The following is a 25,398-nucleotide window of genomic DNA, read 5'->3' as shown; positions in this document are numbered from 1 at the left end:
CATGGGTTAAAGTTTGAGGTTAGTTCATAATACAAGCAAAATGTACTTGATTACATTTTTAATACAAACCTAAGAAAATGCATTATTTATATAGAAAGTTTCCATTAGAAGAAAAAGGACAGAAGAGTGGATCCATTGAAATGTAACTTATTCTAATCTTCCACACAGAAATGATTTCAGATAGTTACTGCAGGTTTCGGTCTGGATAAAGAATAAATTGAAAGTGTTGTTGGTGAAGAATGATTTAACCCACATAGCAGACTGATCTGAGCCAGATGTGTCTTCAGCTGGCACTGCTGCTCCTCAGTCAGCACTGGCTGACGGGAATATGAGCAGAGCTGGCTGAGGTGTGTCCTGATGGCCCCATTTTTCTTATGATGGCAAACAAGATATGGTTCTTTAGTTGATATTTGAGACAGCGACTGTTTAGTCCACACTGTTGGACATGTTGGAGCCAACAGTGACCTGCATTTCTGAGTAAAAATGTTATTTCTTTACATATAAACAAATCCCAGTGGAACAGAAACATTTCAGTCATAGGAGAGTTGAATGTCAATGTTTAAATAGCTGCAGTTAAAGCCAGATTTATGAGAAGTGCATGGCTGCTTTGTAATGGGTGCAAACAGAGAAACAGGTGAAAGATAGAGGGTCTGAAATAACTTGACCTAAAAATTGTATTAACAGGAGTTTAATGAGTACACAGGGTTATTGTCAGTAATTTAAAGGCTACCTTTAAAGAAATTATGACTCTGGAAACCAAATGTGAGTACATTAAATGTTGGATGCAGATATCCATTTTTTTCATCTTCTAGATAACATTAAATATAATACATTAATATTAAACAAACAGTAAAAATACAGAAAAGTGAAATAATAATACAATGTTAATTATATTAAAAATGAAAATAAAATAATACAAATAAAAACTATATAATTGCAATCTAAGAGAAAATTACAAGCAAAAAGTGACAGTGTGTAATGTGATTATGGACCAGACTGTAATACGATTGAGGATGATAATATGATTAAGTAATGACACTTAGTGTTTGTCTGTATAAAATATAACCTCATCCACATATTAACACATCACCATATTAACATTATATAAAATATTTTGCAATATAAAATATATATAGGAGTATATAGTTAAACATGATACATAGTATAGTACAGCAATATAACATAGAATAGTTAAAGATGAGCATGAAAGTTAATTCCTGACCTTCCGTAGCAGTAGTTTGACAAAAATGGTAACTCTAAGCCCTCTTTCTTTCTGGAGCTCTCCATTACACCTCATCAGCTTCATTCATTAATCTCCAACGTCCATTATGAAGACCACCAGATCTGAATAAAAGGTCTGGACAAAAAAGCCCAGTGAATTGTAAGGACTGGAAATCAATATTAAGTTTGGATTTTTTTCTATTCTATTCTATTTTGTCATTGATATTAATAGCTATTTTGCTGTGTTTAGTTTTACTTAATTTATCTTGCTTTTATTGTCTTGTGATGCACTTCAAGAACAAACAGACAAACAACACATAGTAAAAAACAAACAAACAAACAAACAATAGAACAAGGCTTTCCACAAATTTCAGTGTCTAGCATACAGACAAGTATGTGTGCAACATACTAGGTGGGTACTTAAACAGAAAAAAGACAAACAGTTAAACACAGAATAAACTGTGCAATAAGTTAAAAAAGTCCACAAATAAACAATAATCAAAAATGTCCAATAAATAAAAAATGTACATATATACAAATATTGACATTAAGTTGTAATACATCATACTATTCTATATGATATGATATATTATATTATATTATATTATATTATATTATATTATATTATATTATATTATATTATATTATATTAAATTATATTATATTATATTATATTATATTATATTGTATCTCTGTATCATTTTACTAATTTCGACAAGTGTTTTTTCCTGCCATCATCTGTGCTCCTGAACGCACCCCTGTCGCCAGGCGCGCGTTCACGCGGTCAGCTCTGCGCGTCCCAGTCATGTGACAGCACCTCAGCACGCCTGCGCAAAGAAATACAAGATGGCGGAGAGTGCGGAACTGAAGGTAAGGCGCAGCCTGAAATCATTATAATTTTTACTCGGTTACCGAGCGTTTGATTGTCCGGTGACCCCGCGCGGCAGTGGTTTTAACCACCGGGGGGCTGAGACGTTGTCAGATTTTAATGTTTATCCATCAAACGAAGCGGGAACTTTTATTGAATGCGCGGGCACCACAGCTTGCACGAGCATGTTTATGTTGATATTGAGCCGCGGCGGATTGTCTGAACGGACCAAAGCGTCCAGCTTCACTTTATATTCCTCCTCCGGGAGCTGCTTTAATACCAAAACACAGCGGCTCACAGCAGAGCACTGTGACCCTCACTGTCCGCTGTGTTTGCTTCATGTTATGAGCAGAAAATAAGGTGATCTCGGGAGCATTTAACGGCGCCGACAGCCTGCAGACTGTTTGGATGTGACAGCAGCGGCTCGGTGTTTGAAAACACGCACACATGGACGGATCGTTCCTCTCAAACTGTGTGAGTCATTATAAAGTTTATCCCTGACAGAGCGCCGGAGTAACGTTACCTGGCCTGTTCTTGAACACCTGTGAGACTCACTGTACCTGTTGATACGTGCGTGATGAACGTGTAACGGTGCGCTGGCAGCAGATTAACCGTTATATTATCAGCCAGATGAGCAGGTGGGCTGCTCTCACAGAGTCACAGTGTTCAGATCCGCCACTCAAGGAAAAGTACTACACACTGTGATTACACTTCATTACAACTTAAGATTGTCATGATATCAGAGTTTTAAACTTTGATATCGTCACACTGTTAAAATAATCGCCTAAATCATTTTTTGTCAAAATTGTTTTTTTTGCCTAAATCATCTCCTCATGACGCCGGCCACCTATTGTTAAATGGGTTTGCGACTTAAGCAAGCCTTTGTGACTTAAGCAAGATATGGTAACACTTTATTTTGAGGGTGTCTACATAAGGGTGACATGAGCATGTCATAAACATGATATGGGATGTGTCATGAACATTAATGACACTTTAAAGTAACATTAATGCTCATGATACTTGTCATGTCAGGTTTCTGACAGGCTTGTGTGACTCTTATGTAGACACCTTCAAAATAAATAAATTATTGCTTTAGTCACAAAGGCATGTTCAAAAATTGCCTAAGTCACATTTTATTTCTCTTAAGTTACATAATTTTCACACAGTGTTATTACTCTGCCAATAGCCATCCTTTGTTAAATCCTTTTTGAGTTAAGTGATCAATAAATGTCCTGCCAATTCCTGCAAAACTTGAAAAAATAAGGCTGATGATATTATACCAGTTAAAGCCTGACGGATAGTAGGTTTTTTGGGGCCAAGTAAAAAAAAATCTGATCTCGATATTTCTGCCAATATGGTATACAGGTGACTCTCTCAATATAATAAAATATCATGGAAAAGTCCATTTCCAGTAGTTCAAGTCAAATAGCACCAACCAAGTATTTAGTGCATATGGAAGAAAAAAAATCAGACCATTGTTTTCTTCACTTAATTGTTTATTTTTGTGCCTGGTACAACTAAAGGTACAATTGTTTGGACAAATCTAATGATAACAAAAATAGCTCATAGGAGTTTAATTCAAGAGCTGACATCTAGCCATTTTCCATGGTTTTCTTGACATTGATTTTGATTATTATCAAATTATCAAATGTATCTTTAGTTGTACCAGGCATTAAATTAACAATAAATTGAAGAAAACAATGGTCTAATAATAATAGTTTTTTTCATGACTGTAGATGGACATACTTTTCAGAGGCCAACATTTCCATATTAAACATACTTTTTAAAATTGGTCTTTTGTAATATTAAATCTTTTTTGAGACACTGAATTTTGGGTCTTCATTTATTGTAAGCCATAATCATTATATTTAGAAGAAATTAAATAAATTAAGACATGAAATGTTTCATTCTGTGTGTAATGGATCATTATAATGTGTTATTTCCACCTTTTGAATTGAATTACTGACATAAATAAACATTATATGATATTCTAATTCATTGAGATGCACCTGTATATTAATTTACACTTATTAATGTTATAATGCTAAATTGTTTGGTAAATTTGCTGTTTAATCTTCCGAAATGCAAATCTTACTTTTATTGAAGCCAGCTGTATTTTGCGGCAGTAAATCAGAAACGCCTTTATTGGCCAAGTATGTGTGCAGAGACAAGGGATTTATTTTGTTTTTTGCATTCCTCTCAATATATTTACACAGAAATAGACATAACATCAAGGAATAAAGATTTAAAAGTCCGGACAATTTTAAAGGTTAAGAAAAAGATAGGACTAATCAGTACACAAATGTTTAAAAAATATGTAAAAATATGATATAAATTCATATAAGAACCAGTGACCAATAATAAGAATGAAACGTCTGTATGGAAGTCAAGCATAATTTAGGTTGCAAACTATACAAATAGTGTTAAGAAATAAATCGTCAATGAAACATGTATAACTGATTAACAGTTATATCAGTAAAGTGTCCAGGTGGTCGACTCTCAGAGTTTCACAGTGGTGGAACAGTTTCTGCTGATAATATTTACATAAAGTATCAGAAGTAAAAGTGCTCGTTATTAAGTAACATGGTCAGTTTTTATTATTATATTTTTTGTTTTTGGATCAATATGCATGCTGCATTTTACTGCTGTAGATGATAAATGTGCTAATTTTCACTCCTTTATATACTGTTGAGTTAAATTTGAAGCAATGCATCATATTCTATAAGATCTTATCTTTATAAATATCAACTTATCATGGTGTCTGAAAAACAGCCTGTTTCTGCTTTGTGTCGGTGCATTTTTTTGCTGATCCAAGAGGGTTTCTCAAGAGTTTATTTAGCTGAAGAAGTAGGATAATTTTTTCAACACAATGACACTTGGTAATCTGAAATGTGACTAAAGCTATCAGATAAATGTAATGAAGTAAAAAGCACATTTTCATCTGAGGATGGGAAGTAAAAAGCTGCATAGAATTAAAATATTCAAGTAAAGTACAACTACATCAACCTTTATACTTGAATCCAGAACTTGAGTAAATGTACTTAGTTACATTCCACAGCTGGATATTCATCACTGCCTTTTACATGACCGTGCTTGCTCGGTGGCTGCACTGAAACACTGTTTTAATTGAACTTTCTGAGGCGGAGTTGGAACATATCTAGCAGTTATTGATCAGAGTCTTGGGCTATTTTTAGTCTTTTCCCCGCTGTGTTTCCACTGCCGGCCCTGGATCTGTGGATCTATACGTGCTCCTTTGTGCCAGCTGCTGTTCAGCTACACAGACTGTTATGAAGCTCCACCCTCTGCCGCCTTTGAAAAGCCAGATGTGCGCTTACTATAGTTTATTAAAGGCTCTCCCTGATTAATTAGGTGCAGTTCTTTGGTTGCAGCTTCTCAAACCCCAACATTTGTTCACATTTTTCCCATTTTCATAATGTAAGTTGAATGCTTGAAGGGTGGGGCTGACATTTATTTTCATCTTAACCGATCAGAATATTACTCTCTATGAAAATAGTGAGAGATGCCACAGTTAACTGAAGTCCAACGTGACATCTGGTAATGATGAGAAAAGCAGCACATCCTCAGAGCTGAAAAAGTCAGGAATTTTTAAACAACTGATTATTAAACTAGTTGCAGCTTTAAATCTACTTTTGAGTTTTTGGACTGGAGATCAGACAAAATAATCTTGAGCTCTAGCAAGGTGTGATGTGCATTTGTCTTCTCATAATTAATCAGATAATACAAGATAACAATCAGCAGTTGCAGCCCTGAGTTGATTAAGGATAGAGCTGTTTTTGTGGGATGCTGCGCTTGTTGAAATAAAAAAAATGAAGCCAATTTGTGTCTGAACAAACATGAATGAAGTAATCACTGGGCTTGTCTTTTGTGTGCTTGAATGTTAAACTCACAGCCTGATTTTCACTGTACTTTAATGATGTACCACTGAGGAAGCTTTTTATTTTATTTCATATATATTCACAGCAACTTAGAACCACAGATGAATTTCACTAACCGGCCTGAGGACTTTGTTTAGAAGCGAGTAGTGAGGTTTGGTTTGGTCGTGGTTTCCTGGTGATTGATTTGTCTTTGCTGACTTGTTGTAAGTGCTGTTTCAGGGGTCAAGTAGCTATGACTTCCTGTGGGCAACGTAGGCAAACTGGATGAAAGTTATGAAGGTATTCAGCACATTGACAGAAGCATCACTGGCACTTACTGTGATTCAGAGAGGCACTTTTTTAAAATCTGAGAATTCTGTTTGAGTCTATAAAAAGCTAACCTTGTTGCTAATTAATTTAGTATTATGATTATTTTATTATTTTTGAATTGTAAAACGTCAGTGAGTGTGAGATTTACGTACAGGACGACCTGTTCGAAATATTGAGTCATAAAATATATATTTTTTAATATTGTAGATGAAAATATCTCCAACCTGAGAAAAAGAGAAGCTGAAAAACCTTGTCTGTTGATAAATGTTTTACAAAAATATCCAACCAAAATGCACATAGAGCCCTGAACAAGCCTTCCATCCTGAGCAGATTGTTTCATTAGTGAGTACCGTTTATGGTCTAAAAAAAACAAAACTCTAAAGAACATAGACTGAAATATGTTTTGGATTAAATTACTCTGAAAATGCTTCATGCTGCAATGCTTAGTTGGGTTGTTACCAAACACATGATAATGGCCACCTTTTTTTGGTGTCATTAGTTTGTTTACAACAAAACCACTAGGTCATTTTTTCATGTTGTTATTATTATTGTCAAGAGTCCAGTAATGCACCACAATAACACATCAAACCATTCATGACTCTCCACACATTTAATGATGTGAGATGTGCTACAACATGGATAACATCTACTGAGGACAGTGTCCATCCAGTTGAAACACACACATAGACAGACATTAATTAGGAGCTCACATGATTCACAGATTTTTTTTAACATGGCTTGAAATAACAACAAAGTTGAACTTTACTTTATTTCCTTTTTTTTTGCAGAATGTGCAAACACTTTGTATTCATGTTTGAAAGTTAATATTTTGAACAAATGTTTTAGTGCAAAACACAAGAAGCTGATTATTTTTGATTGTTTTTTTTACATGCAGATCTTTATCTACATTAAACTAAATAAAAGATAAAATCATATCCAGAGAATTTGATCAGTTAAAGAGCTTGAAGGCAGTTTTCAATAAAACCCCCAATATAAACCGTCAGACAAAACATCTTTAGATTTCTAGAGAAGGAAAAGGACTTTTTTTATGACTATGAGCTCATCAACTGTTTCAGGCAGCGGTCGAAACTTCTGACAGATGATAGTGATGATGGATTGTGTTTACTTATGTTTTGTTGCACTTAATGTGTGCAACAACAAAAAAAGTTAAACTTTATTGGAACTATAGGTTGGTTGGTGTTCACCAACACACCAACATTGGCATATGAAACTACAGTGAAACATCACAATGGACGATGATATTGTCGGTGCAAGTCATCCAAACTAATCAAATCATAGGGGCACAGAACCCACTACAAGGGCTATATTCTACATTAAGAATAATGGGATGTCTTTCATCTTATTCATTCTTTCACCAGAAAGGAGGGCATAGCGTAGGCTGTAGAAATAGTGCATGCTTAAAAGTTTGAGCTAGTTTGAACAAATTCTCTTCTACTCAAGATTTATTGATGTGACAGCTCCAGTGTGCACCTTCAGTTGCACTCGTAAAATGAGTCCGTGCACCATTAAATAAGCACAACTGTTTTTAAGCATTTAATAAATGCTCCCACAAACGTGCGCCCAGTGTAGGTGTGGTTGAGTGTGGGGCTTTTAAATTTCAATGTCAGGCTCACTGTCAACTACTGTAATGGACAAACCCTAATATGTTGAATTTTCAGGTTCACGATTTTTGCCTTGTAAAACATTGTGCAATCTGATGCAACAACAAGGGATTATAGACACGGTCATGTTGTTTTGTTACAGTAAATATCATGATCCTCCTCCCCGCTGTCTCCTTTTTATGCAAGTAAGTTTCCACATGAGGATGCGAAAAGATTAATAATTAAATATGAGCCCTATTAACTGTGGTGCATCAGGGCATTTCACTTCTGTGTCACACCTAAGATAAAAATGTGTGTTATTTTAATGAGTCTCTTCTGTCCATATGCATCATGTGATGTAGAGAGCAGAGAAGGGACTGTGATGTTGTGCACTGACTGGACTGTCTTTTCTCTCACTCAAAAGGCTGCAAACATACAAAAGTGTCAGTTTGTGGCAGGAGACATCAGACCAGCACGAAGAGAAAGAGAGCTCAGAAGCTCCAGAGAATATTAATGAGAAGGGAATTTTGTATATAGATATATTTGCTCTGTAACATATAAGGCTGCAACAAATTATTATTTACATTATTGTCTAATCTACTGTTTATTTTTTCGTTGTATAAAGTCTTAAAAGTTTGGAAAATGCCTATTTTTAACCATTATATTTTCAAGGTTAGGAATAAGCTTGACTCCTCGGTAAAATGCTTGCTTTTCAACATAATGTGGTGTTTCATCACACAGTCATTCATGTAAAATATTTTAATACTTGAAATGGAACGATCCCGTCATCAATTGGCTGTCTGTTTGCTGTCTACTGGAGCGAATCGGAGGTAGATCGATGGGCGCCAAAATTAAAAGGGACACAATTTTCCGCAATATTTTTCAATTATTGGAAAAATTTTGATGTGATGAAAAAAGCTTTGACAGTCTGGAAATTTTAGTTTAGCAGTTAAGTGTGCTTAAAAAGTCAAATATTAATCCTAAAAAGCTATACGAACCCTGTTAACCGATTGATCATTTTTTCTCTAAACTGTGAAACAGAAGTTGACAGATGCCTTCAGATAGTTTCATCCAAAACCCAGAAAATCTGCAAATTATTTCTTATTGGAATTTGTAACAAGGAAATATTTTTGTGTGGAAAATGACTGAAATAATGAATTTATTAGTATAATGGTTGTCAATTAATCTCAATTTATCAGCTAATTGATTCAGCTCTTGTAACATGATAGTTCTGCCTTATCACCTTTATTGTTTGGATTTCACAAAAAAGTTTGTCCTTGGCAGTTATGGGAAAAATTACTAAATTTAGCTCATATTTAAAAAAATACAGCTGATTATTTGGTTTATAAAATGTCATAAAATAGTGGAAAATATCAAGGCTCCTAACGTCCAATGTGACACCTTCAAATTGCTTGTTTTATCTGATAAACCGATAAAAACCTGAAATATATTCAGTTAAGGGCTGCAATTATTTATTTAAAAAGTAAAAATAAGTGTCCATCCTAGTAAGTCCAAGGTGATGCCTTTAAATATCATGTTTTGTCACTCCAAAACCTAAAGATATTCAGTGATGATGTAATATAAGGAAATGCAGGAAATGCCCATATTTTCTATAATTTTTCAATGAAAAATTACTTGAACGATTTATCCTTTATCAAAACAGTTCGCAGTTATTTTTCTGGTTGACTGACTGTAAAGCAGGAAATATTCACAATAATAACAAGCAAATGTTGGGGTTTCCTTGGCTTGAAAAATGTCTTTCAGCTCTCACATATATTGGTTTGCACTGCTGCACTTTTTGTTCATTCTTGCCTCAGGCTGTATATTATTTTAGCTTTTACACCCAATTGGTGCATGAATCTGAGATGCAGTCGTCTCAGACGAAAACCTGTGCTTGTGAAAGCCTCTGATGTTGCCAGGCCCCCCAAATGTGTCCTGTTGCATCGCATTTTGTTTCACAGGAGTCCCGATCCGCCTCGGCTTCTTTGAACTGTCTTCTCTTCTTCTCTGGAGCTGCTGCTGCAGCAGCAACCTGGCAATACAAATAACTGTCTGTGCGCTGGCGGCTTATAGGTGGAGACAGTCTATTTGTAGAGCCTGTGGCTAGGTTAATCCCTAATGATACAGGCCCTCTTCTCTGCTCCCCTGCATCCTTTCAGCACCTGCCTATTGCTCTAGCTGTCATTGTCATTATCGCTGCAGTTAATTTTCAGTTTAAAGACAATTAGAAGTCACCAGAGTGAATGATAACTGTTCTTGGCTGTTGGTGTATTTAAAGCTTACCTGCATGCACAGATGTTGGCGCGTGTTTCAAGCTCATGTTCGGTGATTAAGACTTTCATTTTGTGGCGTTTCACAGCATCATCTCTGACACAAAAGTACTGGAAATATAAAAAAATGAGACTGATGAACAGCAGATTGGATAAAGCTCACAATGTGGAACATGATACAGATGTTGCACGTCTCCTCTGCTGCAGAGATGTCAGAGGTGTTAAGTGTTGAGCCAGCTGTTAGTAGAGAGTTTATTGCCTTTTTATCAGATAAACATTCAGGCTGCAGTACATACGTTCTCTACGCTTTGTCCGATATTTTGCCCCATGAGAGCACATTTTGTCTGCAGCTCCGGCGAGATGGAGCTTTTTCTTAACTCCTGTGGTGATTTTGTGACACAGTCCTGTTGCCGTGGAAACATGTCACATTTGAGACAGACATGGGTAGGTAGCCGCTTGGAGCTCAATTGTGTGTTTCGAACTGGAGGAAGAAAGACAGGCATTTAACTGGCCGCCTTCCTGGCAGATTTGATTATTTTTATGTTGGAATATAAGAAAGATTTTGGTGTGAATGCAGAGGGATGGATGAATAAAAAATGTTGTGTCTGTTATTTCTTTTTGTAGAATATTTTTTTTATCTTGCTGCAGGCTTTAGAAGCCTGGGGCATCATTACAGAAATTTCCTAGGTCTGAAATCATACCTTGTCTCTGACATTTAGGATTTTTGGTACTGCAGAAACAAAACTGTAAGCAGGAAAACATCCTGTCTTTTTCTTTTAGGAATTTAGCTATTACAGGACCATCCTCAATTTTCCTCCTAAAAGTCCTAAATTAGGAATTTTCAGAGTCATGAATCCTAAGTCAGGATGCCAGGAGTGTCAAACTGGTTAGTTGGAACAAACACCTGCAGCCACACTGGCTCTTTCATGCATCCGTGTGACACCTCTGGCATGGTCCCTGTCCTAAATTCATAGTGAAGTGAAGTGACTTCATAATAAGTCAGCAGCACCATTGTTAGGTCTGTATGGCAAAGACGATGAAGAGGAACAACAAGAACACCAAAATGCAGTATAATGATTAAAAGGCTTCTGAAACCAATTGAAAACAATTTATATGTCCTTGTTTCCCTTTTTACAATTTCCTCCTCCTGTTCATGTTCATGTTCATGAGAGCCAGTGACAGGTGAGAGCTTTTTTCATATTATGGCTTGTCAATTTCATATAGTCTACCAGTTCACACAAAAAAAGATAGAGGCATAAATACAGGTACATTCAGTGATAAGAGAGCAGGTTAAGGCACAGCCGTGAGTTTAGGACTTGCTTCTGTGATAGAAGACATTATACTACGTTTGATTGATGTCATTGAATAGGACAAGTAAATAGACCGATTAATTGTATGTAAAAGTTGACTGTGCGCACATGTAAAAAACAGACCACCAATAACAACACTGAGATTGCGAAGAATACTAGCAAGCAACTATCGGGATATTTATTTTTTTTTACTGTTGAAATGCTGTCCCGAAATAACAACTTGTCACTCTGGGATAGATAAGTATAAAAATTGTATGTATAAATGTATAAAATAATAATGTAATATACATGTATAAAAATCAAGACCTTTGTTGGTACCTTTTCGGTATTTACTTTTTTATTTATATGTGTTTTTAGCCGACTTCGGATTCCTACTTCTGTGTGTGACGCTAGTGACGGTTGATGGCTAATAATAGAAGTGGGCGCATGCAGTGGGCTCCCCAGCAACCTGTGACCTGAGGGACGGCAGCTTTAGACACTGATTTACCAAACACTCTTTATTCTTCACGAAGTAGCGTGCTACCCAGAATTTATAAGAAAAAGCCTTTGTGTGTTTTTCTTCAAGGATAGAATTAAATTAAAATGTTGAGTCACCTCACACCTGGAGAATAATGCTGGCTGATTCTGCATTCAGTGCTCTGGAGTATTTACTATCCAAAAAACACATTTCTGGTAATAATGAGTTTTGTGTGACACCAACGGACGACTGGCCGGAACACAACAAACCATTTTTCACAAAAGTCTCTGCAGTGATTAATTGACTTCCTGAGATTGTGGTTTTATTTTCTTATCTTTGACTAATCAATTAGTTCAGTGAAAATGGAGTGAAGGAGGGAACAGTTAATGAGATGGTAGCAGAAATTATATTCAGCACTAATATGTTCTTAGTTTGGTCTGTTTTGCTCAATTAAAAAAGAAAAGTCTCACAGAAAAATATGCATATACTGAATACAACTGCAAAACAATACGCCTATAACTGTTATAAGCCCCTTTCATTGTGCCGTTTCATGCCGGGACATTTACGGTTCTGTAAATTGCGCCTCCACTATGAACGTGCCCGAAGCGGGATTACCAGGATCAAATGATCAAATCACCAATTTTTGATAAACCAACAGTCCCACCAATTTTGGTGGGACTGTTGGAAGCGGGACCACTATGAACAGGACATCCCGCTAAGCCAGGATATTCGACGTTGTGCGTGACGTCTAACACACACCTCCCACTTGGTCCGACAGTCATCCAATCACTGCTCACTGCGGCCGCCGTCGCTAACTTGGCACAGCACCCACCGGTTATTGTAAACAAAGCCGCATGCTAACTGTACACATGGTGTCCGTCACTGGTCGTAAACAAACCGCCGTCGCTAACTGTGCACAGAGTACCCATGCTTGTTTTAAACAAACAGAGGTTGCTAACTGAACACATGCTGCTGCAGCACATACACACTGTACTGCTACAGTGCTAACTGTGTAGCCTATTAGCACTGCACTACTGTTAGCACTGCTGCTGCTCTGACTATCGTCTCTTTCCGGCAATATAGCAGAACATTTGCGGGACGGCACTATAAAAGGGGCTATATATACTCGCAGCATTAAATGTGTGTTACAGTCAAACATGAAACCATCAGTGAAATCCCACAATACTTAGATTGTGTCAATCAGTTGGAAAGTATTTCCAGAAATGACTCCGGCTCTGCAGCAGCCTGTCGTCTTCCATACAGTTTGTCACTTTTAAGACAACTGCCATAATGTTAAAAGATAAATGTGTTCTGTGATGTGCCTAACAATCAAGTATCAGTAATTACTTCCAATTAAATATTAAGTTCATATATTCGTGACATTAAAGAAGAAGAAATTAAAGGAGTCCATCTTATTTTCTCGACAACCGTTCATCCAGTTGACTGAACACTTGTTGGATGTATTGCTGAAGACCAAAAGAAATGCACTGTATGAGCCGTTGAGATCTGCGGGACATATTGATTCAATGTGCGTCATGTATTGTACACACTGTAGTGTATTTAGAGGGAACCCATATTAACGGTTAAAGCACCGAATGGCATGCTGGGTACAAATCGCTCTCCATGGTTCCACGGGTTTAGGGGGTGCTGGTCATCATTATTTACTTAAGCCTGTATGACATTTTACACTGCATAAATTAACTCTCCTCTATGTAGCTTACTCATAGATCCATGGTTGAATTTCAGCCTGCATAAATGACGATACTGGGTCTCGTATCACAACATCAGTATGACATCAGTATGTCGCCCAGCCCTATGCTGATTTTTCAGTCTTTTTGGACCACACATGATGGACCCACAAGTTCTATTTCCACAGTGTGGCTATTATGTCAAATTGGTCTTCCTGGGGACTAGGAGATGCATCTGTGTCACGGCAGGTGTAACGCTGAGGACCTGAGGAGGTGCAGTGTCGACTGTAGAGTCGTTTGGATGGGCGGTTCTGGAGAAAGCTGCAAGCAGCGATACCAGAGGCCAAGCGATCAGCTCGTTCCAAATAGGCTTGATATAGACGGACACTGAACAAGTTCATTAAACATGACGGACATGACTTAAACCACAACACAGCAGGTCATTAGGGGACGTGTTAAATTGAGCCCCAGAACCAGACAAAAATATTTGCCAGAGACTGTTATTTCATTTAACATCACAGGTATTTATTTAGTGAAACAAAGTATTATGGGCTGATGTATCATGAGCATCTTTCATCCCCCTTTTTTCCCGTTTCAACTTAAATATTCTACCTATCATGGGCTGTAGTGAGATATGAACCAGAGTAAAAAATGAATTGGGAGACTTCATTCAGCACAGACCAGCCTGGTGCACCCATCAAGGCTGCCTCGGTTCTCTGAATGAAGCTCAGCACTCGACCGCAGGAGCACAATTGCATTTCCCAGGCGGACCTGAGATGAAGCCCAACATCAGAGAGGCCACTGATGATAAAAAGGCATCTGTGCTCTTTACTTTACCCGCAACATGTTTGCTGCACAGCCCGCACTCTCAGGCTACTGTCTCTTCCAGACTACTGTCTTCTCAATTCCCCTTCATCTGTTCCTGCCGTCCTGGCCAACTCTGCAGGATTAAAAGGGTGCAGAGGACGAGTGCAACCCGACTTCTTCATTTTCTCACCAGACCAGTGCAGTGGTGTCTAATGTCTTTGTTATCAGCGTTTTAGCTTCTGTTCCTTCCTTCTTTCTTCAGCAGATCAGTGTTTATTTAACAGGTGTTTTTTTTATCCAGCTCAATTGTTTGTACCACTTTGCCATCTCACTTCTTAGTCAGGGCTTTCCTGCCAACTGTCCACATACATGGCAGCGAATCTGTGTTTTTTGGTTGCTACCAGCAGCATGTACCTGCACTGTTTTGGCATCAGATTAAAAACTTCCCTTGTCATCATGTCTTTGTGCCAGGCAACATTGAAGGGGACGGGTTTCAGATTCACCATCTGCCTGTGGCAAGCTGGGACTGGACCTCTGTAGCCTCAGGTGTGATGGCACAGCATTTAACGTGCTAATGATTAAAAGAGAAATCATTCTGAAGTCAGCCCAGCTGGGCTGCATGACTGATCCTGCTCGGAGAAGGAATGGCCCGATCCATATTTGAGTCCCAAACTCCCATCTTTTGTTTGATCCATAACGCGCGCAGTGATTGTGATACCACAGAGGCAGGAGGGAGAGAAAACAACAGGCGGAGGTATTTCAGAGTTAAGCCTGAGTCAGAGTAGCTGGAAGGCTAAGAGGTGGGGGGATGGGAGGACAGAGAGGGGAGCAGGATGGGGAGGGAGTTGGCACTCAGTACAGAGCCCTCTAGCCGAGAGTGGGAGCTTTATATAATGGCCAGGTAGTGTGCAAGCTCCCCCCATCCGCCTACACAACCTCCGCACACCCACACACAAAGACACACACACATCCTGCAGAACCTTTGCAGAAACTGCTTGGCACAACATTATTAGCCTCACCATCTCCCAGTCCCCTGGGACTCAAAAGAACTGCATTACTGTTCTCCTCAAAACCATGTAAAGTACAGCAGATCTTTTTAGCTCTGCTAGCAAACGTGTGGAGCTCAAAGGGAAACGAAGACGCTCCTTTGGTCTGGTGAGGTGTAATGAGCAGCGCTACCTCTGGGGTGCGCTCACATAGGTCTCAGACTTTTATAGCACATTTCTGAGGCTGTGGCACGGTTAAACCCACATTGGCAGTTGATCTGAATGCGTCAGCTGATCTTTGTTTGTATCGGTTCATCCTGGGTTGAACTCCGGACAGACACTGGCGGCCTTCAGGGAACAGACTGTCTCTGTTAGGGATGGACATTTTTTTTTAGACCTATTGACATTTAAGTGTCATTTAACCAAATGCATTCAGAGAGCAAGAAAAAATGTGAGCACTTATGTTTACACTTACATTTTTTTTTTTATGCATCCGTGGCCAAGTCACCTGTTCCTAAAAGGGTTTTTCCAGGAGCCAAGGTTAGTCCCCATTAGCCACACCATGCCAAACCGATTTCTGCTGCCCTGCTAGGTATCAAAGCTGACCACAGCCAACCCACGACCTTCTCTTCCCTGTCTGTACAGATGTGGCTGTGCCAGAGACTGCAGAGAAGGTTTGGTCCTTCTACATTCAACTTTTATAACTTCTACCTGAAACTCTGTGGTCTGTACTTTTACATATCAGACTTATTTTACAGTTTACCAATCGCTGTTCAGTTATTGCTATTGCAGGAAAAGATAATCAAACAGATATTTGAATATTCTGCTCTATTTGGACCCGTTTTGAATATTGCCGGGAGGAATCGTACAGACAAACTGCGGTAATGAGCTAAAAAAAAAAAGGGCTGCAGGCGAATAACTCTGACTGCGGTTTGTAACGGGCATACCTCCAACACGTCATGAAGGTAAGCGGCTTTACCTGGCTGTGGAAAAACACTTGATTGCTTGTGGCCCTAAATGGCATACAAGCTGGCATCATGTGTGATGATCAGTTTCTGATTTTAATAATAATTTTGCTGATTTTAGACTATATTATTCTGGTAAAGCTCTTGTACAGCTGCTTGAGTTTGCCTCCTTTTTTAAATGTATAAAAAAAGGATTTTTGTATTAAACATGTTTACATTTCATAAATTAAGGTTTTTAGATTTGTGTCTGTGCTCTGTCAGAAAACTTTAAACCATAACAATCCCAACCTGTGAAAACACTGGAAATGGGTAGAATCTTGTCATTCTGAATTCTGAAAATTTCTTTCACTTTCAAACAACACGCTGGTTTCTCTAATGATGTGCCTCCATTGAGTTTCACTCAGTTGCATTTTCTAACAATGGGAACCTGTGGCAAGAGTATCACCAGGATTTGCTTGTTATCTGCCAGATGCATTAGTTGGTAGGAGATTGTGTCATGGAGCTATAGTTGGACGGTTTGTTTTTGGTGACTGATTGAAATTTGAGCCCTAAGAAGCATCAGCATCCTCAAACAGTAAATCCAGACAACGCAGTGATGGAAACACGGATGTTTCAGTGCATCTGAAGACGACTGCCGATGTTTTCAGTCCAATTTTTGAAGCTTTTAAGTGTAAAATCATGATATTGCTGAAGGCTGCAAGTTAGAGTCAGAGGTGTGGTCTAGAGACTCCTATTTCACCACTTTACTTACATTACTTCTCAGTGTCGTCATGAGGGGAGGAAAATATTTATGGTGTACTGTGTCGCTTCAGGCAATGAAAAAAAATCTTTCCTAAATTTGTCTTTCTATGCAGACTAAATTTGCACCAGGCCTTTTCAGTCATGCATGCAAGGGTTTTTTCTAAGCATAGGCGAAGTTAATCATTATCAAACATATTTTTTTTTATCTCTGTCAGCCCTGTGAAAAGGAAGGTTTTGAGCAGATTTATTCACAGTCGCATGCAGACGGTGTTGTTGTGTGCATGTCATGTGATAATCATGCGACTGAACGGTGCGTTTGAGGTTTTTGCACACACACCAGCCATTTGGCCAGCATGCAATCACTGCGAGGTTAATGATCTATGCGTGGGTTCCGATGCTTTGTATGTGTGTAAGAACATGTTCCCTCTCGCATGCTAACTCTCTGTGGCATGCATACACCGTCTATGTGAGGGTCCTCTGCGTGTGTGCTCATTTGAACTGGAGAACCTCGCATGATAACCCTGAAATGTTTTTTGTATTTGTTGTTTGTGTGTGTGTGTGTGTGTGTGTGTGTGAATTTCCTATTTGTACTTTTGCGTCATTTACATAGTCATTTCCTTCTTTAAAATGTTTTTGTGTGTTTGCTGATTGTGCATGATTAAATTGATTAAGATAAATGCACTGATAAAAATATTTAATAATAGTCCTATATTCATATTATTTTCACATTTCATAGCAGGAGGTGCAGTTTACACGCAGTAGGGTGCTGATTTTAGTTTCTGTAACAATTTAGTTCCTTATGAGCAGGGTACAAAACACCAGCGATCGTCTCTTCAGTCCTCGACTGGTTTTAAGATTCACTCTCGTGAGCGTGCAAGTGTTGCTTCGCGTGTTGCAGTGAGCTGTGTGTGTGTGTGTGTGTGTATACTGGTGTTTTAATAACTTCTAAGCCTCTGACAGATGCAGCAGTGTCACTCTGAATCTCTTTCTCACACACATTAGATATGAAACCAAGCTACAGTATATTCAGTTTAGTGCTCTGTTTGTAAAATATTACTGTAATAGAGTTGAGGAGCGGGAGGCATTATTTCAAGCGTCCTGGAAGTTAAAGTAACATTTTTCTGCACGGACAATGTTGGATGACATTAGGATTTGGAGCACTTCCAGGGCTTGGATGGCCCAGTGAAATTATCAGTTTTGAGAAACCACGAGCTAAAGTCTTTTCTTTGTTAAGAAACATCCAAATTCCAAGCAAGTGGAAGCTAAAGACTATGCTTTGTAGCAACAAGAGCTGCAACAATTAGTCAGTTAATCGTTAAATTCTCGGGTTCCAGTTTCTCAAATGTTGCTCCTTTTTTTTCTTATATACTTGTAAAGGGAATATTTGGAGTTTTTGGTTGTTTCGTCAGACAAAACAAGGAAGACTTCAACTTAGGCTTGAGGAAACAGTGATGAGGTCAGTCGATTAATCAAGACAATAATGGGCAGTCTCTTTTAGATTCTGGATTCATTTTGAATGATTTTGGCAACAATAATGAGGTGTTTTAGCGCCAATTGCAATGACAAATAATTTTTAATGTGCTACAGCTCTGATTCGGCCTGTGGATGATTTCTTCTCCATAGCAACAGCGGATGAGGTTCATGAGTATCTTATTTACAGTAATGTCACCAGCCATACCAAACTGATGGAAAAAAACTGGAGCTGTGGAGAATTTCATTTGGTTTGGAGGCTCAGCTGCTCTCTCTCTCTCTCTCTCTCTCTCTCTCTCTCTCTCTCTCTCTGTCTCTGTCTCTCTCTCTCTCTCTCTCTCTCTCTCTCTCTCTCTCTCTCTCTCTCTCTCCCTGTCTCTCTATCTCTTTCTCTCTCCCCATCCCCCTTCTCTTTATCCCTCCATCAGTCATTCTCACCAGCTCTGGACACAGCAAATTATCACCCTGCACACCACCTCTCTCCAGTCTGACACAAATCTACCAAACATACTGAGAGATGAGACTGTACTAACCAACATTTAAGTCAGCTCAGTGAACACTAAGACAATGTCCACAGTAAACAGGCTCATTATAAAAAAGCTGTTTAATAGTGCCTAAAGGCTACACATTTCTTGTTGTTTTTGTGAAAATAATAGGATATGGTCAATTATCTTTTTTTCTGTTTCTCTTTGCACCAGAATGAAATAGTAATATATTCACAGACCTTAAGTGCAACCTGTGATCGGCTCATTGCACTGCAGCCCTGAACTCATCCAGACATTACCCAGAAGAGCTGTATGCAAGAACGCAAATGTCCTAATCAGTTGGACCTGACATTAACTGGACTTTGCCATGCCTGCTCCCTATACTAGTGCAGTGGTATGTTATGTGATAGAGCGAGTCAATGTCCAGAGAATTCACAGTGAGCCAGTGGGCATGTTGATGAAATTTCTATCACGCGCAAAACTTGAAGAATACATATCTGAGCATGAAGAAGATCCTCATTTACACAAAAGAGAGTATTCAAGACAATTCATTAAGACAAGAGTTAAGAACTTCTGTCAGTAAAGGCCGATTCCTAAAAACGTTAGACAAATTCAAGGAACAACAAGCGACTTAGTTGTTGATGTCCAAATAAAAAAATGGCTACATAAACTAAACGCTGCAAATTCCGCAGTGTACTTTTTGTGCCTTCTGAACCTAGATAGTGGGACCACATCTGACATGGACAACCTCCTGTTGTGTGCCAAAAGTGTAGAAGGGAAACATCGTCCAGACCTGATTCTCCAGACATAGGGAGATATGGGACAGAGAGCGACCACAGCTGTGTGGAAAAAGATGCATCTTTAGATTGAGCTGTTTTTGGATGGATGTAGTTTTGGTTGTCGAGGATGGGGTAAATCAAGAGCAACTGGACTTAACGGATATCCTGTTGTTCATTGCCTTATCCTAAAGTAGACCTGCATCACTACTAGCTGCCTCTTATAAACTGTTTTAGTCGTAATGTAGAATTGGAAATCTATCTGTTAGAGCTCCTTGATATTGGGGTTTGTTCATTTGTAATTGGTGTCATTTGGCCGAACAATGTTTGCTAAAAACTTTTTGGCCGGTTTGGACACAGTCAGCTACAGATAATTGGGGGTAAAAGGAAGCAACATGTCTCGGCAAGCATAAGACAGAAACAGCAAGAGGCAGAAACAACACTGCATTGAAAAAGCTTTGAAGGACTAAACTTAGTCCAAAAGTCTTCTATGAACCAGACACACAAAGATGTAAAGGCATATTTTAAAAACATATTGACTGATCATAATTGAGCAAACTGTTTTATTGTTTTTGTGAGAAGTTATGTTTTCATATTTTCTGCTCTGCCGGTGATGTTGAACTGTTTTTTTCCCCTCATCCTATTCCATCTGTTCTTTCCTCTGCAGGATTTTCTCAGAACTTTTTTGGAAAGGTTAGTTATGTTGTCTTTTGGTTAAGAAAAAAGAAAAAAGATCCAATATTTGGAGCTGTCTTACCTTCACAGCTGCATGGCGTTGGTGGAAACACCTGCTCCACTGAGTGTCATGTGATTTCTTGCATGATTACTAAAATGAATATTTTTTTTTCTTCATACACATGCCTAGATGTAATTGATGAATTCAATGAAAGATAGAAAAAGGTGATTTTACGAAGACTAAAATTGTAAGTGTAAAGTAGTGCTAGACCAGGACCAGAGCCTGTAATCGACCAATACTGGATTTTTTAAGCTAATACTGATTACCATACATTGACCAAACATAAACCATGTTGATATAAATCCCCTAGATTTGACACATCATTATGGATATATACTTGCAATAAACAAATAGTGGCCAGCATAGCAGGGTATACATCAGTTTTTGGAACAAAGTTTGGGGTTTGGTAGCATTTATATCTTCTGAATCCTTTTCAATTCCTTATGAAAGTAGATTTTGGCATTGCAAGTGACAAATAGAAAGCTCTGTTGAAAATAGAATTACAGGGTTAAAATGATGACCATGAAAAGGTAACAAAGCAGGTTATTGCATGCTGTTCTCTTCCTTATTTCCTGTAATCGCATTTCAAATAGTCAAATGAAAACTTTTAAAATGTCCACTTACAATTCAAGAAAGTCCCATCCCAATTCCAAGTCAAGTTCTTACTTGCAGCCTGAATGACTCATGAGGCTCGTATGACACCAGTCAGCAACTGGTCAAGAACCGCAAACTCCACCTGGATGGTGCCTCAGAAAGTACGACCTCGGAGGGACTTTTTGTGGTGCAAGTGATGACACCCACCAGGAACCAATACTGAAACTTGGCTGGCAAAGCAAATAAAATTCCTGATTCCTCAAAAGAATACTGAAGAAGTTTCTGTATTACAAAAAGGTCAATCCTAAAAGTGAAAGAGGCAACTCATTTTAGGACTGTTGATTAGAAACATGCTTCATGTTAAAATAAAGTCGAAGTAGAATTAGGTGAACACAGATTTTGGAACCGCATTAACATATATCATGTGTTGAAATTTAGACTGCAGTAGGTATTTAAGTGTATTTTAGTTTGGTGATAAATGTGCATGTTCTAATTACTTTTTAGTCATAAAATGTATATAATGCGACATTTTGGACAGGTAGTGTCATCCACCTCTGATATAATGGAGTTTTCTTCTTCACTACTGATAAATAACTGCCTGTAGCTCTGCAGTGAAATGACCTTTCTTTGCACAGTTCTGTTAGTGTTTTCTTTTCTTAAATGAATTTTGTTGCAGTGGTTTACTTTCCTTAGGAAATTTCATCATTCTGGGTTTCTGTGGGTTTCAGTTTTAACTTTAAGTGTTAGTCAAAATGGTGTTTTATGGCCCTTTGCATTCTGGCAAGAATATAATTGTGGTGGACACAGTGAATCCTGCTGTTTTCGCTGGAAACCAAAATTGTCACATTTTGATATATTATTTATTTTTGGCTCAAAATGTCACAGGCTGGTGAATTTAAGGCATAAACTAAACTTCCTCTTTGGATTTAAAAGCCCACACTGGTCTGCATGCTGTGTGTGTGTGTGTGTGTGTGTGTGTGTGTGTGAGAGAACTCCCCTGCTATTCTCTTTGTGTTGTATCCTCTCTCTCTCCCTCTTTCACCCTCCTTCCTTTGTTGCAGCTTCCCTTTGCACCTACATGTCAAGTTGTTCCAGTAAAACAACACAATAGGGCAAATTCTCACACAAACATGTTTTGTTCAAAGATGACTTTGCAGTGCAATTGAATCCGTGTTGCAGATTTTGTGTTATTTAAAGATATTTTTTTTAAAGTGGGGTTGTACAAGGTACTTATTTATCCATATTTAGTGTATTAGAGGAAGGAGTGCATAGGACACGGAAGTTAAGCAATGTACAAAATTAGTTAAATTGTAAGATTGTAATCCTTTTTCAGTTTATGTGGGATTAAATGAATTATATATGCTCTCTTAAAAACCATGAGTGTCCCTTGACAAAAACAGTAATTTTACCTCACAGAACACATGGGTTGCTGCTCTACTGCTGACTCTATAGCTTGGTTTCTTTGTCTTATTGTTTGACTTTGGTGTTTTAAAGGGTAATTTCAGATTCACCAAAGTCACACAATAACTAATTGATCGAGACAGTGGCAGACCAGCAACACATGTATTCTGCAAGATAAAATTACTGTTTTTTTGTCTGTTGAGTCTGGTGACTTTGTAGAGAACACATATCCAAGTATTCCTTTAAGCAACAGGATACATTTTAAGTAATTAGGCTAGGATATTATATTCACTTTTGTGTTGTTATAACATCTGCCACAGGAGTTATTTGTTCAGGCTCAGGTTAGTTGTTTCACTCCTTTCAATGCTTTACTATGAAGTTCATGAGCACAAATACATTTTTTACCCAAATTGATAAACAAATAATGCCCTACTCTTCAACTTTTTTTGTAATTGATTAATAGTTTTACTCATTTTATCTGCTGATACCATGTTTTTAAATGTGAGGATTTGCAGCTTTACTTTGTCTTAAATGACTGTAAACTGAATATCTCTTGGTTTTAGCCATTAAGCTGAAAGCATACTGTATCAGAACTGCTTGTTGGATGGGTGATTACTTAGCTTCAGAAATCTCCTCCTCCTCCTCCTCCTCCTCCTGTTAACCAGGAAGATGGAGGAGTTTAGGGGCCACCTGTCCTGGGAAGGGGGATGATTGACTGATGGAGAAGAGGAGGACAGAAAAGAGGAGACAGTGAGAGCTGTTCATCTATCTCTCCTTCACCGCTCCACTGTTTTCTCTCCCGTATTTGTTTTCCTTTTTTTTTTTTTTTGAAGCCAGAGGAATGTTACACATCCGCAGTGTGGTGGAAGAGTGTGTGTGTGTGTGTGTATGTGTGTGTGTGTGTCTGTGTGTGTGTGTGTGTGTGTGTGTGTGATTTATTTGTGTTTGTGTGTATTTGTCTCTCTTTAGTGTGTGTTTGCTTTGTAGAGAGGGTGAGCAGGGGGGTTTGGCATGTGTGTTTGTGTTAAGGTGTGTGCATGTGTGCATGTGTGCGTGTGTGTGTGTGTGTGTGTGTATGTGTATGTGTGGGGGTGTGAAATGGTGGGCAGCCAGTGTCATCATTTTTCACACCCCCCCTCTTCTCTACAACATGCATATTTCATGGAACTGGTCATTTATGTCGCCGGCAGCAGGGGAGTTTCTTGGCTGGACCAATTCACTGTGTGTGTGTGTGTGTGTGTGTGTGTGTGTGTGTGTGTGTGTGTGTGTGTGTGTGTGTGTGTGTGTGTGTGTGTGTGTGTGTGTGTGTGTGTGTGTGTGTGTGTGTGTGTGTGTGTGTGTGTGTGTGTGTGTGTGTGTGTGCGCGCGCGTGTGTGTGTGCGCGTGTGTGTGCGTGCGCGCGCGTCCTCCTCATGTCCTGACTATGTATGTATGCGTGCTGTCCAAGTCGAGGGATGCTTAGTAGAATATTATTGAATTACCAAATTTGAAATTGTTTAATAGAATAATACTGGATCATCACAAATGATGGTTCTGTAAAAAAGCATCTCTAAATGTTGAAAATCCACAGACAGCTGCTGCCTGCGTGCTGCACCTGTGATTGAGCTTCCTGCTGTACGAGCCTTCTGTGTATGACTGATGTGTTTTTATAACTGCAGTGTGGTTAAAGCCGAAGGCAGCAGAATTACACTCGCTATTCTTTCCACCATGATTGTGCCTTTAATGTAGATCTGCTGTAACAAAGAGCAAGGGCAGGTCTTCGTCCTGATTGGTTATTGTGTCTGGATGCTGTATACATCAGCCACTTTGTTAGTGTCTGTTTGTGTGTGTGTCTATGGCTATGCATATGTGACAGCTGCACACAAGACGCAGTGTTTGGTCTGTAAACAGCAGCCTCTGCTCTGTCACTTTGTGCAGCTTGTTTGGGGCCCAGTTTGTCTGAAATCTCTTCTCAGTGCAGGAACTTAACAATCAGACGATTGACAGAAATTCTATGCAACAATACTGATGATGAATTCATTGTTTTAGCCATTTTTCAAAAAAAAAAAAAAAAAAAAAACAGTGGCTCCAACATCTAAATGTGAAAATTTGGCAGCTTTGTTATATCTCAATGAGTAATCTGAATGTCTTTGTGTTCTGGGCTGTTTGTCAGATAAAACAAGACACTTTGATCAAGAAAATAATAATTTAAAACAATAATCATTAGTTGGCACCCTGAATTGTGAGGTTGTGTTTCTGGGTTTCCACTGGGGCTGGGTGATATGGACCAAAAGTCATATCCCGATATATTTAGGCTGAATATCGATATACATTATATATCCCGATATTCTTTATTGCAAAGTGAAGGCAAATGTTCAGTCAAAGCCAAATATGACATGTCACAAGTAGTTTCATTGAAACCATTTATTTAAGTGAACATGAATACTGTATAACAACAGGAGTACTTTTTTTTCCAAATTAAAGCTCCACAAAGTGCACATTTAAATAAAAAATAAATAAATAATAATAATAATAATAGGCCAATCCTTTGTCTGAAATGAATATATTTATTTGAGAGAACTAAATTTTACAAACCCTAGTAATGGCAGCATTTATATATAAAGCAGCTTGCCTGGATCACAGCTCAAATTTGAACTATATCGATATATGGTCTGATTCCATATCACATTTAAAAAATATATTAATATATCTTTTATATCAATATATCGCCCAGCCCTAGTTTCCACTGTATTTCACAAAAGAGTGTGTTTGTATAAAAGGGCTTCACTTTTACGGACGTTGGAGTCTTTCAGTGTTATGATATCACGGGAAACGCCA

The 25,398-nt window shown here is 38.3% G+C and overlaps 1 protein-coding gene across 1 annotated transcript in view; it reads left to right on the top strand.

The window, feature by feature from the left end:
• The first annotated feature begins 2,080 nt into the window (after window positions 1-2,080).
• Window positions 2,081-25,398, top strand: part of LOC131982484 (E3 SUMO-protein ligase PIAS1-like) — a 58,648-nt gene continuing 35,330 nt past the window's right edge. Inside the window, exon 1 of the mRNA XM_059347045.1 lies at window positions 2,081-2,091. The gene's annotated coding sequence lies outside the window, so the exon portion shown is untranslated. The remainder of the gene's footprint in view (window positions 2,092-25,398) is intronic.

The sequence above is a fragment of the Centropristis striata genome, chromosome 2 (genome assembly GCF_030273125.1).
Source record: "Centropristis striata isolate RG_2023a ecotype Rhode Island chromosome 2, C.striata_1.0, whole genome shotgun sequence".
Classification (NCBI taxonomy): Eukaryota; Metazoa; Chordata; class Actinopteri; order Perciformes; family Serranidae; genus Centropristis; species Centropristis striata.
Note: the sequence above shows the minus strand (reverse complement) of the source record. Positions and strands in the feature narration are given on the sequence as shown.